Raw genomic sequence first — 14,059 nt, 5'->3', positions numbered from 1 at the left:
GAGTAGGGAAGTTTCAAACAAGGGGACATGACTTGAGAATTAAGGGACAGAAGTTTAGGGGTAACATGAGGGGGAACTTCTTTACTCAGAGAGTGGTGGCTGTGTGGAATGAGCTTCCAGTGAAGGTGGTGGAGGCAGGTTCGTTTTTATCATTTAAAAATAAATTTGGTAATTATATGGACGGGAAAGGAATGGAGGGTTATGGTCTGAGCGCAGGTATATGGGACTAGGGGAGAATACGTGTTCGGCACGGACTAGAAGGGTCGAGATGGCCTGTTTCCGTGCTGTAAATTGTTATATGGTTATATGGTTATAAGACAGATCCTGATGCATTGACACGGCATCTCCACAAAAGCTGAGATATTCTCCCTGCTGTAGCTATTACACCAACATGACATGCAAAAACAAAAGTAAGGGGTAATCATCTGTTCCTTTTTATAAGGTTATAAGTCTCAAATTTATATTACACTTTCAGCACAGGTTATTTTAAAAAGTTGTGCAAAGTTTCAGTCAAGAACTCTGAAGCCTGCCCTTTTTGTTAATCTTGTGTAAACAATGTTGTATGTTTTGTTGATAGGATAACTAGTTTTAGCTTTATATTTTTACAGTTACTTGGTCTGAAAAAACTAAAGGAAAGAACAGCAATATTTACTGATTTACAGCTTTATGTCTGTTTTACCCATTAAATATATTGATTAAATGTAATATTGAGATAAGCAGGAATTCTGCAATGGCTGTGGGAAATCTTGGATCAAGATGACATATGAAACCTCTAGTTCCAGACATAAGGTGGGCAGGTACTGAAAATGGAACAAGTGAATTTTGAATCAACATTCGAGAAATAATTTGAATAATTTTGCAATTTAACCTCAGATATTATTCACTTAATGAAATTAAAAAAAACTTATTTAACAGATGTTAACAATGTTTCTGACGTCTTAATAGATTTTGTATTGTTAACAAATTCTGTGTGAGTTTTAAAAGTTGAAAAAGTGTATTTATTACAGTACAACATTTCTAGCCTACTTACACTCCACACGTTAAAATGCTGAGGATAAGGTCATGAGGAAATTATTCCTTTGCACTAAATGCTCTTCATTTTTGTTTAAGTTAAGTATAAATTCATTATGATGACAAAGTTTGGCCTTATGTTTATGGACACCTACAATGGAAAATGTTCGCAATGTAGACATTGTCTAATGGAAGCTTGGTTTTAATGGGGGCAAATTCAACTAATGAAACAAGTAAAAAACAAAAAAAATATACAAAATGCTGGAGTAACTCAGCAGGTTAGGCAGCATCCCTGAAGAATGTGGATAGGTGATGTTTCGTATCGGGACCTTTCTTCAAACTTATATATAGCTTAAAAGTTTGAGTTGCTCAACCTTCATTTTCAATTCAATTCAATGAACTTTATTTTTCCGTGAAGAACTTTGGTTTTTGCAGCCATACAACAAAAAGAAACAATTCCACAAGACACACAACCAACGCAATTCACACCGACATCCATCACAGTGAATCTCCTCCTCACTGTGATGGAAGGAAAAATCTTGTCTCTCACCTGCTCTCCATCCTCTCCCAATGTCAAAGCCCCCGGCGGGCGATGGTAATCCCGTGATGTAGGGCCCTGCTCCGGGTCTTAACGTTGGAGCCCAGCAGCCATTAAAGCCATGCCGGGCGATGACGGGCCCCACTCCAGGCCGTTTTCAGCCCCGCAACTGGGATGGGAGAAGCTGCCGCCGTGGGAGCTCCCAAGAGCAGTCTCCCACCAGGGACCCGCGAGTTCCCGATGTTACCATCGACCGGACCTGCGGCTGGAGCCTCTGAAGCTCCAAAGTCTGGTCACAGCCGCGCGCCACCACAGCTCTCCATGCTCCGAGGCCAGCCAGCGCCACAATGGTAAGTCCGCAGGCTCCGTGACTGGAGCCCCCAGGTCGCTCCAGCTGGAGGCCGCTTCATGGTGCTAGGCCCCAACGACAGGGAAAAGGTTGGGTCTCCCGTACAGGGAAGAGATTCAAAAGTTTCCCCCACCCACCGCAACCCCCACATATACATATTTAAAAACAATATAAAAACCACAACAAACTATACACTCAATGGGACAAAATTTTTTAAAAAGGACGGACGAACTGCAGGGGCCGCAGCCATTACAGCACCGCCATTTTACATTTTGAAGTGGAATTTGCTGTCACAAGATAGTACTAGGGGCCTAATAAAACTAAGAGGTAATAAACAATATTTAGTGGATAGGCTGAAGAAGGGTCCTCACCCGAAACGTCACCGTTTGTGCGTGCTATTTTCATATTTATTTTAGTTGTTTATCTTTTTTTAAATATTTTACATTGTATGTATCGTTAGCTTTTAGAAATGTTTGAATGGTGCACTGACTGGCTGACATTTTTACATTTCGTTGTACATGGTTCATGTTACAATGACAATAAAGAAACTATTCTATTCTTATTCTATCATTTTTCTCCAGGATGTTGTCTGAACTGCTGAATTACTGCAGCACTTTGTGTCTACCTGTGGTATATACCAGTGTAAATCCTGGCCAAAATGGAGCAGTTATAGAACCAAAATTTAGCAGAGGATTCATGCATTGGAATGCCATTTTGGTCAAGTCTGTGTTTCTGTATATAAAAGCCACAAGCTGCTGACTGGTGCCAGGAAGTCCAGGTCCCAGTTCAATGTTGCAGATAAGAAATGTATGAGTATCTCTTCCATTGTCATTATGAATGAGATTCTTGCAGAGGACCTCCAAAGTATTGTAAATGCATTAAGTTGATTGGATTACTGCAAAATAATTGTAAATAATGTAAATAATGTTGCAAGACGGTTATCCTGCTGTTTGTTGATTGGTAAAAGTGTAAAGCACTGGCAGGTTTGTTTTGAGTTCCAGGGTAAATGTTGCATTATTCAGTTAGTTAGCTTCCTTCCAGAAGTTTCTCCAAGAAACAATGTATGGGAGACTCTGTAATTGGTTTGATGAACTGTCAATAATGTATTGATGTAATTCATATTTTATTGGACTGTAAAGAGACCACCCCTATGTAGTTCGGCCCCTCAAGTTTCGTGGACCTATAAAAGGTGGCTCCATCTTAGATCGATGTCGATCTTCTGAAGGAATGCTTGGGACTGCGTGACCTTTTGGAGTGTGTCTAATTGCACAAGGCAGAAGGGCTTGGCCAGGTAGAGGCAATAATCGAACCCGCGGTGGTTTAGGTATCGTATATGGGAAATTGCTGTTCAATCTAAAAATAAAGTTTAGGTGTTCCAGTGCTGGGCTCAGTGTTTTTTACTGAACTAGACTGGGGGGTAAGCTTGAGAAGAGTATATTTACACTAGAATCTACAGTTCATTTCTACACAAACAATATTTAGTATTGATGGATGATTTAATTGACAGATGATACAAGTTGATTACTGGCAAGGGAAATTTTCGCCAATTGAGATCTTCCTCTATTTGGGGACTCACTCAGTTTGCGTTTCATCTGAGAAGTCATTTTACAGATTTAGTCATACTAGCCATTTTAAAATTATGATGAATTGAAGGGATACAGCATGTGACTCACAATCCCCAGTGAATGAATGAAACGTATCTTGCAAACTGTCCTGACAAGAGCTGAAGAAACCCTGTGATAAACGGGATGAGTTGCTTTCTTTATTTCTCACAGGAGTACATTGTAATGTCTAGTTACTTTCCACACAACCCATTAATCATTGACGTAGACATTAGCTGACAATCAAGCTGAATTTACAAGGGACAAGTTTATTAGCAACTTTTAGACAACCGTGAAAAAATTAAATGGAATGGCTGACTACAAAATATGTTGCAAGAGGACATTATTCTAACTCTGTGGCTATAATCTTATAATCTTCCAGATGTTCTATTGAAATTTCAAGTAGTTTTTATTTAAATGAATCCTTTCCCCTCGTTGTGTGATGAAAATGCCTGGTGAAACCTGATGAGGTAGATATTTGCACCTCATCTACTTTCTTGTATTCTGTACCTTGGGCGATAAAGAGAAAACAGGAGAGAGAAATATTCAATGTTGGATCTATGAGATGCAGAACACAGCTGTGAATGACTGATGAACACTCAAGTTAATAAATTGACTTTTCTTTTCAGGTGTAAACAGTAAAACCAAAGGTTCATGGGGAGTAGGGGAACAATGGTTCCAAAGTACTATATTGTCACATGCACCCACAGTGGTGTCAGCAACAATGCCAGATTGGGCAGTGACCGCACTGACACTTGCAGTAGAGTGAACGCACATGATTCATTTTATTTATAGCAGTAAAGAAAGCCCAGGACCTCTCGGAGGTGCTGTCACGTGCATGTGCAATGTCACTGGAGATATTGGGGTTGCCCCAGCAGCTCAGTGCTGGTCTTTGAAGGAGGAGACATGATAATCTCAGGATTCTCCCTGCAGGTCACCCTTGCCTTGAGAGGACAGTGGTCTCTGGAATGAAAGGTTCTGGCATCTGAGGCTTGCCTTGGTCACTCAGTCATAGCCGCAGTAGAGGCTCTGGGTGTCTATGGTTTCTTCTCAACAATCCAGTCTTGACTAAAAGTTGGTGTTGATGGTTTTACTTTCATCCCAGTGGCTTAATCTTCCTCAAACCTGGGACAGGGAAACACAGCAAGCCGGGAGGTGTTCCACTTTGTCCTTCCTCCTGGCTAAAATGTCCGGGGTTTATCGACAGTAGACTGACAAATTCCAAGTGACTATGCAATATCATCTAATGGGTCCCAGCTATTACTAATAATGTAGGTGATTGGCCTCTCCTGGTCATTCAGCCAGTGATAGGGATCAGAGTCGCATCCAAGCGAGAAGGAATTGTCACATTAGGTGCAGTGAAATTTATTTTTTACATACAATTCAGTGAAAATCAAAGAATCATGGAGTCAAGGAGCCACACAGCAAGGAACTGACCCTTTGGCACAACTTGCCCACACTGAAATACCCCATCCATGCTAGTCTCACCTGCACACATTTGGCCAGTATCCCCTTAAACATTTCCTGTCCATGTACCTGTTTAAATACCTTTTGAATATTGTTAGAACTGTACAGTACAGAAAAGGGTCATTTGGCTCACAAACATTGTTATAATACCTGCCTCAACTACCTTCTCTAGCAGCTCGTTCCAGATACCTACCATCCTCTGTGTGAAAACATTGCGCCTCAATGCTTATTAAATCTTTCCAATCTCACTTTATACATATATATTTCCTCAGGTACATGATTCTCCTATTCTGGATTTTAAAAACTGTGCATTCATCCTATCTATTCCTCTCATGTTCTTATACACCTCTAAAAAATCATTCCTCGGCTAAGGAATAAAATCCTGTCCCACCTAACCTGTCCTGATAGCTCAGGCCTGGCAACATTTGTGTAAATCCTCTCTGCACTCTTTCCAGCTAAATAACATCCTTCCTATAGCAGGATGACCAAAACCAAGCAGAATACTCCAAATGCAGCCTCAATGTCTTGAACAACTGTAGCATAACATCTAAACCTCGACACTCAATACTTTGACCAATGAAAGTCAACGTACTAAAATACTTTTGACCACACTGTGTATGATGCCATTTTCGGGGAATTCTAAAATCCATTTGCTCTACAACACTCCCCAGGGCCCTGCCATACAACGTGAAGGTCTCACCCTGGTTTGACTTCCCAAAATTAAACACCACTTACCTATCTGCATTAAACTCCATTAACCATTATTTAGTCAATTTGTCGTCTTTTGCAAATTTACTAATCATGCCTTGTACAATGATTGATGTACACCACACACAGCAATGGGCCTAGCATCAATCCCTGAGGCACACAAATCACAAGCCTCAAGTCTGAAAAAATAATCTTCCACCTGCTTCCTTCCATAACATCAATTGTTTTCTCCAGTCAGCTAGGATCTGAAGCGATCTTCAATGTGGAACCTTATCAAAGCCTTACAGAAGTCCATATAGACAACATCTCCAGCTTTGTCCTCATCAACCTTTTTGGTTACTTTAAAAAAAAAACAATTCACCCTTGTCTCTCCAAACATATGTATATCTATTCTCTAAAAATCCTCTCCAGTAAATTGCCTTCCACAAACGGTACTGATTTATAGTTGCCAGGTTTTTTTTTGCAGCCCTTCTTAAATAGAAGCACAACATAGCCATCCTCCAGTATTCCGACTCCAGGAGATTTACCTTCTATCTTTCATATACCACAAGACGTCAGGCATCTCCTCAATTGTTAAATAGACTGTCCTCAAGACATTTCCATTAATTGCTCCAAGTTCCCGGTCCATCTTTTCTCAACAATAAAAACATAGAAATACTGAGAGGACTTTGCCCATCTCCTGTGCCTCCACACTGAAATAAATTATTCAGTTTCTGAAGGGCACTTTTCTCTCTTTAGTTCCCTTTATGTATTTATAAGATCTCTTAGGATTTTCCTTAATATCTGTCAGACCGCTGCCACTTGTTTTGACCTGATTTCCTTGTTTAGTGCGTCCCTCAGTTCCTGAAACTCCTCCAGGAATGCACTCGAATACATGTGACAAAAACTGACACAATCCTCCTTTTATTTCCCAGACAAAAGCCTCAATTTCTCTTATCATCCCCGGTTCCTTACACTCCATACAGTCAAGGTGACTATTCCCTTTATTTCTCAGCAGTACCCACATAGCCTCACTGGATAAACCATCAGTAATGTCATCTTGGACTACAGCCGTTTATATTAACCTTTCCTCTTTTACCCCCACCTCCAACTCACCCATAACACCTGTAACGTTAAGCTGCCAGTCCTGTCCCTCTCTGAGCCACGGGTTCCATAGCAGCTAAAATGTCCCACTCGCTCATACCTATCTATACCTAGAGTTCATCTACTTTACCCACCAGGCCTCTCGTATTAAATACATTTTAATAGTAAGATTAAACGAGAACTTACCAGTTTGAAGTTTGATCTGTATTTTATGAGGAGTTACGATGAGGGATTACGTGAAGAACCCCGCCAGGCGCATGCGTGTCATTCTTCAAAGCAGCGGTGTGGAATCACAGATAACTGTAATGACTAAACATAGTAAGATTAGAGAAGAGGTACCAGTTAAGTATATGATCTGGGTGGGAGCGGAGGGCACGTAATCCCTCATCGTAACTCATCCTCATAAAATACAGATCAAACTTCAAACTGGTAAGTTCTCGTTTAATCTTACTATTTTACTTCGTAGTCACGTGAATGACTACGTGAAGATTTTAAAGCTCTGTGATTTCATGCCGTGGAACGAGTCCATGCATCACGTCTGCCTTGACTGTTGGGAGGATTGTGTTAACATAATTTGGACATGAATTCGACATTGAAATCATAACATTTTTAACACAAGTTTATAACCCCTTTATATGGGTTTAAATTAATTTACAGAACTTAAATTGTTTCTGCAAATGTTCCAGGTTTCATTACTGGTTTTCCAAATAATTGGAATGTTTTTCCCCTCCAGACCATCCTGCTGCCTTGAGGATTTGGTCCATTGGTACATCCAACTGTATCGCTGCCGATGTAGCTGCAGCCCTGGTGGAAGAGATTTTTAAAATTTTAGTATCCACCCCAGCCTGTGTTTAGCAACTGTTTCAGCCACCTTGAGATGGTCTGGACCGTAACTCTTGGTGTGGTTGCTAGTGGCTGATAAAAAATGTGCCTTTTCTTTGCCTCTTAGGATATTCGTTTTCTCCATGTGTAACGACAGTTGTTTTATTATACACAGACGGTCATCTGTTGGGTATGACCTAATTGTATATAGAGGCCTGCTGATCCCTTTTTCTGTTCTGCTTACTATCTCATAAATATGAAACGTAATATTTTCCGTTGAGAAAGTCATGTTGTCCAGTCTTGTTTTGCAGTGACTGTATCCTCTGTGCCGTGACCAATACCATTAGCATGACCATTTTAATGTCAGTCTGTGTAAAGACAGAACTGGAGACCACTCCTGAGCATCTTCAGGATTATACTCACATCCCATATATGGGAGTATCTGGTACTCCTCATAGGCTTTGTACCAGTGGGTCAGTCCCAACAGTGTAATGGTCTGTCCCCTGCCATAGGTAAGTCGATAGGGCACTTCTGGCGCAGTTGATGGCACTATAACTGAGCCCCTCATCGTAGTGGAGGCCTGCCAGATATTCCAGAACAGATGGGATGTTCATGTCTCTGATTCCATGTTTGATACCACTGGGAACCATGGTTGTGTAGGCCAATCGGGTACTACCAATTCCAGATGCAGTGTCTGTTGTATTTCCTTAATACCCGACTGATGAGGCAGGAAAGGAGGGAATGCGTAAATAAACAATTTCCCCTCCCCTCCAATGCAGCGAAAATGCATCTGTCCCCGCTGCCCCAGGGTCTGGTTCCTGTGTAACATAACTTGATAACTGGGACCTGGTGTCTGCCACTGAATTTAGTCTTTCTGGTAGATAAGTGGTTGATATCCAAATATCTTTCTGGAGACACCATTGCCAATTTGTATGGCCAAATTTTCACATGATGTCGATTTGTTTCCACCCTGTGGTTAATGTATGCTACCACGGTGGTATTGGTATTGGTGGCTCCGCTCCAATTGTACTGGGATCAGTTTGTAGTACCATGGAAAAGGTTACTGACAATGCTTGGATAGGAACAAGGCTAGAGTTATCTATCCACCATTTTAGTTCCAGTTTAGCCTGATTGGTAGTTTCACAGATCTGTCAAAGTGACCTGCATAATTTAGAGTGCTTGTTTTTTGCTCTCTGTATGTTTTGGTAATGTAGAGGTCCAAATTGTGTGGCTGGAAAGGCAGCCATCATTATGCCAATTACTTTGGCTACCAATCTGATGGATGGTTTGCTGATGTCAGTGAGGTTTTTATAAGCCTCTATTAAACCTGTAGCCTTTCCCTTAGGCAGAATCACCGACATGTGAACTGAGTCAATGGTGAAACCCCAGGTAGTCCATAGTAGTGGAAGACGTTAGTTTAGATTTAACTGGATGAAATCCCAGTTCCCCAAATAACTTTTTTGTGGCTGTTACAGTTTGTTTGGCCAATTCCAAAGTTTTTGCACATAATGAGTATGTCATCTAAATATGCCATCACCATGTGTGTACGTTTCCGTAGAAACACTTGGGCTGGTTTCAAAAATTTTTGTGAACAGCCTGTGCTGATGATAACCCATTTGGCAGTGCTTTATACTGCTAGAGTTGTCCCATCCAGTTGAATTTAAGTAACATCTGTGGTCACCTCGTATAGGCACTGAATAGTAAGCATCTTTAAAAATGATGCTGGCCATTGAAGTAACCTTTGGGAATTAATTGTTAAGCAGTAACAAAGGTATCTATTTTGTTAGATCTTTGATGATGCGATGACCATCATCTTTTTGTTTATATCTCGGACACAAATTTTAATGGTTCGTGTTGAGTTTTCTCAATTACACCTTTTATGTAAACCTGCTTCAGTTCGGCTTGCGCTTTTGATTTCTTTCATCAGAAAGCACGAACATTCGGTTCAGTATATGTTGAACTGGAGGGCTGTACCTGTGTATAAACTCTATTATATATCCCTGGATACTGCTTAAGATGTAGATATTGGTTGTTATCATGCTCCATGCATTCAGAAGAGAGTGTTATCTCCACCCAATCTCCGTGCCCACTGTTTGTAGGGAACTAGACCCTACAGACACCTACCTCCATAGTTAGCAGTGGCAGGTTTACCTTTTTGTAGGTTCTTCGCTGTTGTAGCGCTGGGGTCTGGATTTACGGTTGGTTTGCGTTGGAGGTCCCGCATCTTCCGAGAAGGCCGGTCTGGGCCATGGCCTAAAAGACTCATGTTTTTGAGTACCGGTCCTTCGAGCTTTCACCAGTTTTGCTGGTGGGTGCGTGGGGGTGCTAGGTTCCAGTAGGTTCTCTTGTTCCTGCACCCCTTGCACACTTTCTTCTGCGGACCCCTCTTCCAGGTCAGCCCAGAACTGACCCGCAGTGCCTCCTTCTGATGAGGTAGAAGCACTGTGCAGCCCTTAAAGAGGTACTGCTGTGGGTTATCATAGGACCCACAGTGACCTGACTCCATGTCCCGGAGTCTGTCACGTTGGAGCAAAGCTCCATACACCGCTTCTTCCCGCTCCAGCGCTCTCGGGCGCTGGCCACCGGCGGTGATTCAAAGTTGGACTCCTCTGAGTCCACGACCTTGTTTGTTTTGTGTCTAGCCTTTCCGCCCGGCCGCGTGGATCTGGCCGGTGCGGAGGCGACATTGGGCACAGCTGATCCCACTACGGGTGATCCAAGTGCCACTGGCTGCTGCTGGCTGCCCGCTGCTCCACGGTCCTCCTTCTCCAGCTTTGTCCTTACTGTCCTTCCGTGGAGTGGATATGGCCGGTGTGGAGGACATCTGGCACAGCTGATTCCATCTAGCCCACCAGCTTTGTCGCAGCCCATTGTTTCTGCACCTGCAATCAGCATAGAAATGCAAAAAAGACCGCAGCACTTACCTGCAGGTCCAAGTTTAAATCGTTGCTACGGGTGAGCGTCATTCTACCCCGTCTGCTGCCGTTAATGACTGGTCAAGTCAACGGCCCCATTTGAATGGTCTCCCGCCTGGCCGTGGTGTTCTGGCCGGCGCGGGACCAAAAGTCGGCACTGCTCTCCTTATAATGGGAGATAAACGTGCCTTTGGCTGCTGCTGCCGGCTGCCTGCGACTCAGCTGTCTTCCCCAGCCAGCTTCACTAGCAGCACTGTGGACACTCCTTTGTCAAGCTTCCCCTCCTGTACAGACCTAGCGCGGGGAAAACATTAGTTTTGCTCCCTCTCCCGCCCGGCCCGGTGCGGGAGCGAGTCGGGAGCGAGAGTCGGGTACAGCTATTCCCATTACGGGAGCCGACTCCGGCCGCAGCTGTAGTCCCCTGTTGCGCTTACTCCACCTGGCTTAGGCACGGCAGGAGCGCAATCTCCTTTTGTCCCCTAATTTTAAAAAAGGGGACAGAGCACAAATACAACCCACTGTCTTTATGGGTTGTTGGCTCCCATTTCCTCCACCCGTTTGGGGTGAAGTTTGGCACTCGCTCCCGTTATGGGAGATGGTGGTGCCGACGTCCGTTGCTGGCTGCCTGTTGCTTTTCAGCAGCAGCTCGGCAGCCTTCCTGCAATGAAGAAAAAGGTAAGGAAATCTCTTACCTGTGTTGCTGGTTCTCAACCTGCCGTTTCGGGAGGAACGTCCTTCCTCCCGCTGTGATTTCCGCAGCTCCACGGACCCATGTAGCGTCCTCGGGGCTGTTGTCCGAGTTTGTCGGACTGGGAGTCGGAGCTGAAGACGCACGGACTCCCGCTAATGGCGAGTTCTCACGGTGCGACCTGAAGCAAGATGTCACCCGAGTGAAGTGGTCGTGGTCCAGCACGAGTTCCGCACGATAAAGTGTTCCCACGATAAAGAGTTCCCACGGTACTCGGCAATTCTGTCATTTGTGCGACTGACTTGTCCGTCTCCCGATCTTTCCCGTTAATCGTGAATGAACATCGTGGACTGTAGTGTAGTTAATCACGTGGCACAAATGATGTCACTTTTTTTTCACACGCTATATAAATATCCTCCGTTCGTAGAATTGTCTCATTTGCAGACATGCCTATACAAAGTTGGTTCGAGTACAGGCTGGTTGTTATTTTCATTGACGTGCTGTATGCATTAGCGCAACATGAGCATCGAAAACGCTTGCGTGAAGGCAGAAGGGTGAGATTAATTAAAAAGATAATTAAGAGGAAGTCTCACTGGGTTAAGCCCATGTTTCAACGGAGACCTCAATTAGGACAATATGAGCAACTGCTTAATGTGCTGTGCGAAGAGGATAAAAGTGCATTCAAAAACGTTGTCAGAATTTCACCCGAGCTCTTTAATGAGTTAAAGAATAATTTGGGACCTCTGCTGAAGAAGACTGACACTGTAATGAGAAAGGCACTGGAACCAGGGTTGCGCATAGCAATCACCCTCCGCTACTTGGCCTCAGGCGATTCTTATAAAAGTCTGTCTTACAACTTTCTTGTCGCCACCAACAGCATCTGTGGTATTGTCAGAGAAACCTGTGAGGCGATCATCCAATTTTATTCAGCTGAAGTGATGGAATGCCCCAGTACACCAGATGCGTGGAAGAAAGTTGCACTGGGGTTTGAAAACAGGTGGAACTTTGCTCACACATGTGGGGCTTTGGATGGCAAGCATGTGGCAATTCGTAAACCACCCGGAGGTGGCTCAAATTATTTCAATTACAAGAAATTCCACTCAATTGTACTCATGGCGGTGGTTGATTATAACTACAACTTCCTGTATGTGGATGTGGGCACACCTGGAAGTGTTGGTGATGGCCGGATTTGGAAAGAAACCTGGCTTGGAAATAAAATGGAAGGTGGAACAGCAGGCATGCCTGATCCAGAACCACTGTCAGGAGAAGACAGCCCGGACATCCCATATGCGATGGTTGCTGACGAAGCCTTTGCATTACGGCCCTGGATTATGAAGCCATATCCACAGAGGAATCTAACTAGGGAACAGAGGATCTTCAATTACAGGCTGTCAAGGGCCAGGAGGGTAGTAGAAAATTCTTTTGGCATCTTGGCAAACAGATTTAGATGCTTGCTCAAGACAATGGAGCAGAAGCCCAAGAATGTGGAGAGTATAGTATATGCAGCATGTGTTCTGCACAACCTGATCCGAATGAGAGGTGCAGCTGCTGGATCAGCAACATCCATCCAGGACGGTGACCTAGTGGACAGTGACACAGGGGAAGTAACACTAGGTGCTTGGAGAAGTGGTGCGAACAAGTTGAAAATGGTCTCACTGCAGCGTTTGAAAGGTAACTCGGGCATATCCTGTGTGAAAGAGCAAAGAAACCATCTCTGCGCTTACTACAATTCACAATTGGGGAGTGTGCCGTGGCAGGACAGCATTATTGATGGGTAGCCGACCATGGGAACACTACTGCATGTTATAAACTGACTTCCTAGTGTTGTCCTCTGAAAAGTGCTTCCTCTAAGATGTCCGTCCGCCAAACCTGCCGTTTAGAACATTGCATTGTCCCTTTAAATGCCTGAGTTGACGCTTGTTGCGGAGGTTGATGGATATAATGTGTTTTAAATAATCTGGCGTGCCTCATTTGTTGTATTTCGTGTTTGCGAGGCCCTTTTACAGACAAATGTTTTGTGTGATGCATCTCCTCTCAATATGTGACAGAAGTCGTCTTCTTATATTTTCAAATAGGAATAAAGACTTTGTATCACATTTACCGTGCTGATTGTCTTATTTTATTTTCTACCAAGAGGTGAAGAACACGTTTAAAAAGCTGGACATTTCAGTGTCCTGCACACTCAGAAATGTTAATGAGTCAAAATGTGAGAATATCACCTCCATTAAGGTCTTTTGTGTTTCAGCATGAGAGGGATTATAACATTAGAGACATTCGTCTTGTAGTGATGTATTAATGACGATTTGCAGACATCAAGCTGATAGTAAAAGATAAGTTTATTTTAAACAAGCAATGGCAATGACAATCAAAATGCAGAGGTAAAAGCTTTATCACACCTCAGGATATAATAAAATGTGTAGCCACCAACAAAAAGAAGATGCACAAGAGTAAAGGGCACATATATTAACATACAGACATTTACAAAGGACTACAGATGTAACACCAAATGGTGAGTGGCCAACAAATTAAATAAACGAAAACTCAAACTGTCATTTGAAACACCACAAAAAAAATCTACACACACAGATTTTTCACAGCTTCCGAGGGTTAACTGGGGTAGTTGACGTCAGCGCAGCCTGCTGCACTTTCTTGAAAAGGACTTTTTGCACGGACCTCTCCGTAAACAACAGGCAAAGGTGTATTTCGAGCAGGCTGCAGCTCTGCAAACATCAGAGGTGATGTTGAGTGTCTCTAGAAGGAAATTAAGAGGTTACATGTCAAAAATTTCTCACGGACCTTACAATTGCGGGACCTTTCATTAAAGTACCCTTTGAAGATCAGAGTTCTTATTTTGAATCTCATTAACACAACTCATGA

This window comes from Amblyraja radiata, chromosome 2 (genome assembly GCF_010909765.2).
Source record: "Amblyraja radiata isolate CabotCenter1 chromosome 2, sAmbRad1.1.pri, whole genome shotgun sequence".
NCBI lineage: Eukaryota > Metazoa > Chordata > Chondrichthyes > Rajiformes > Rajidae > Amblyraja > Amblyraja radiata.
The sequence above is the reverse complement of the archived record's forward strand: the minus strand, read 5'-3'. Positions refer to the sequence as shown.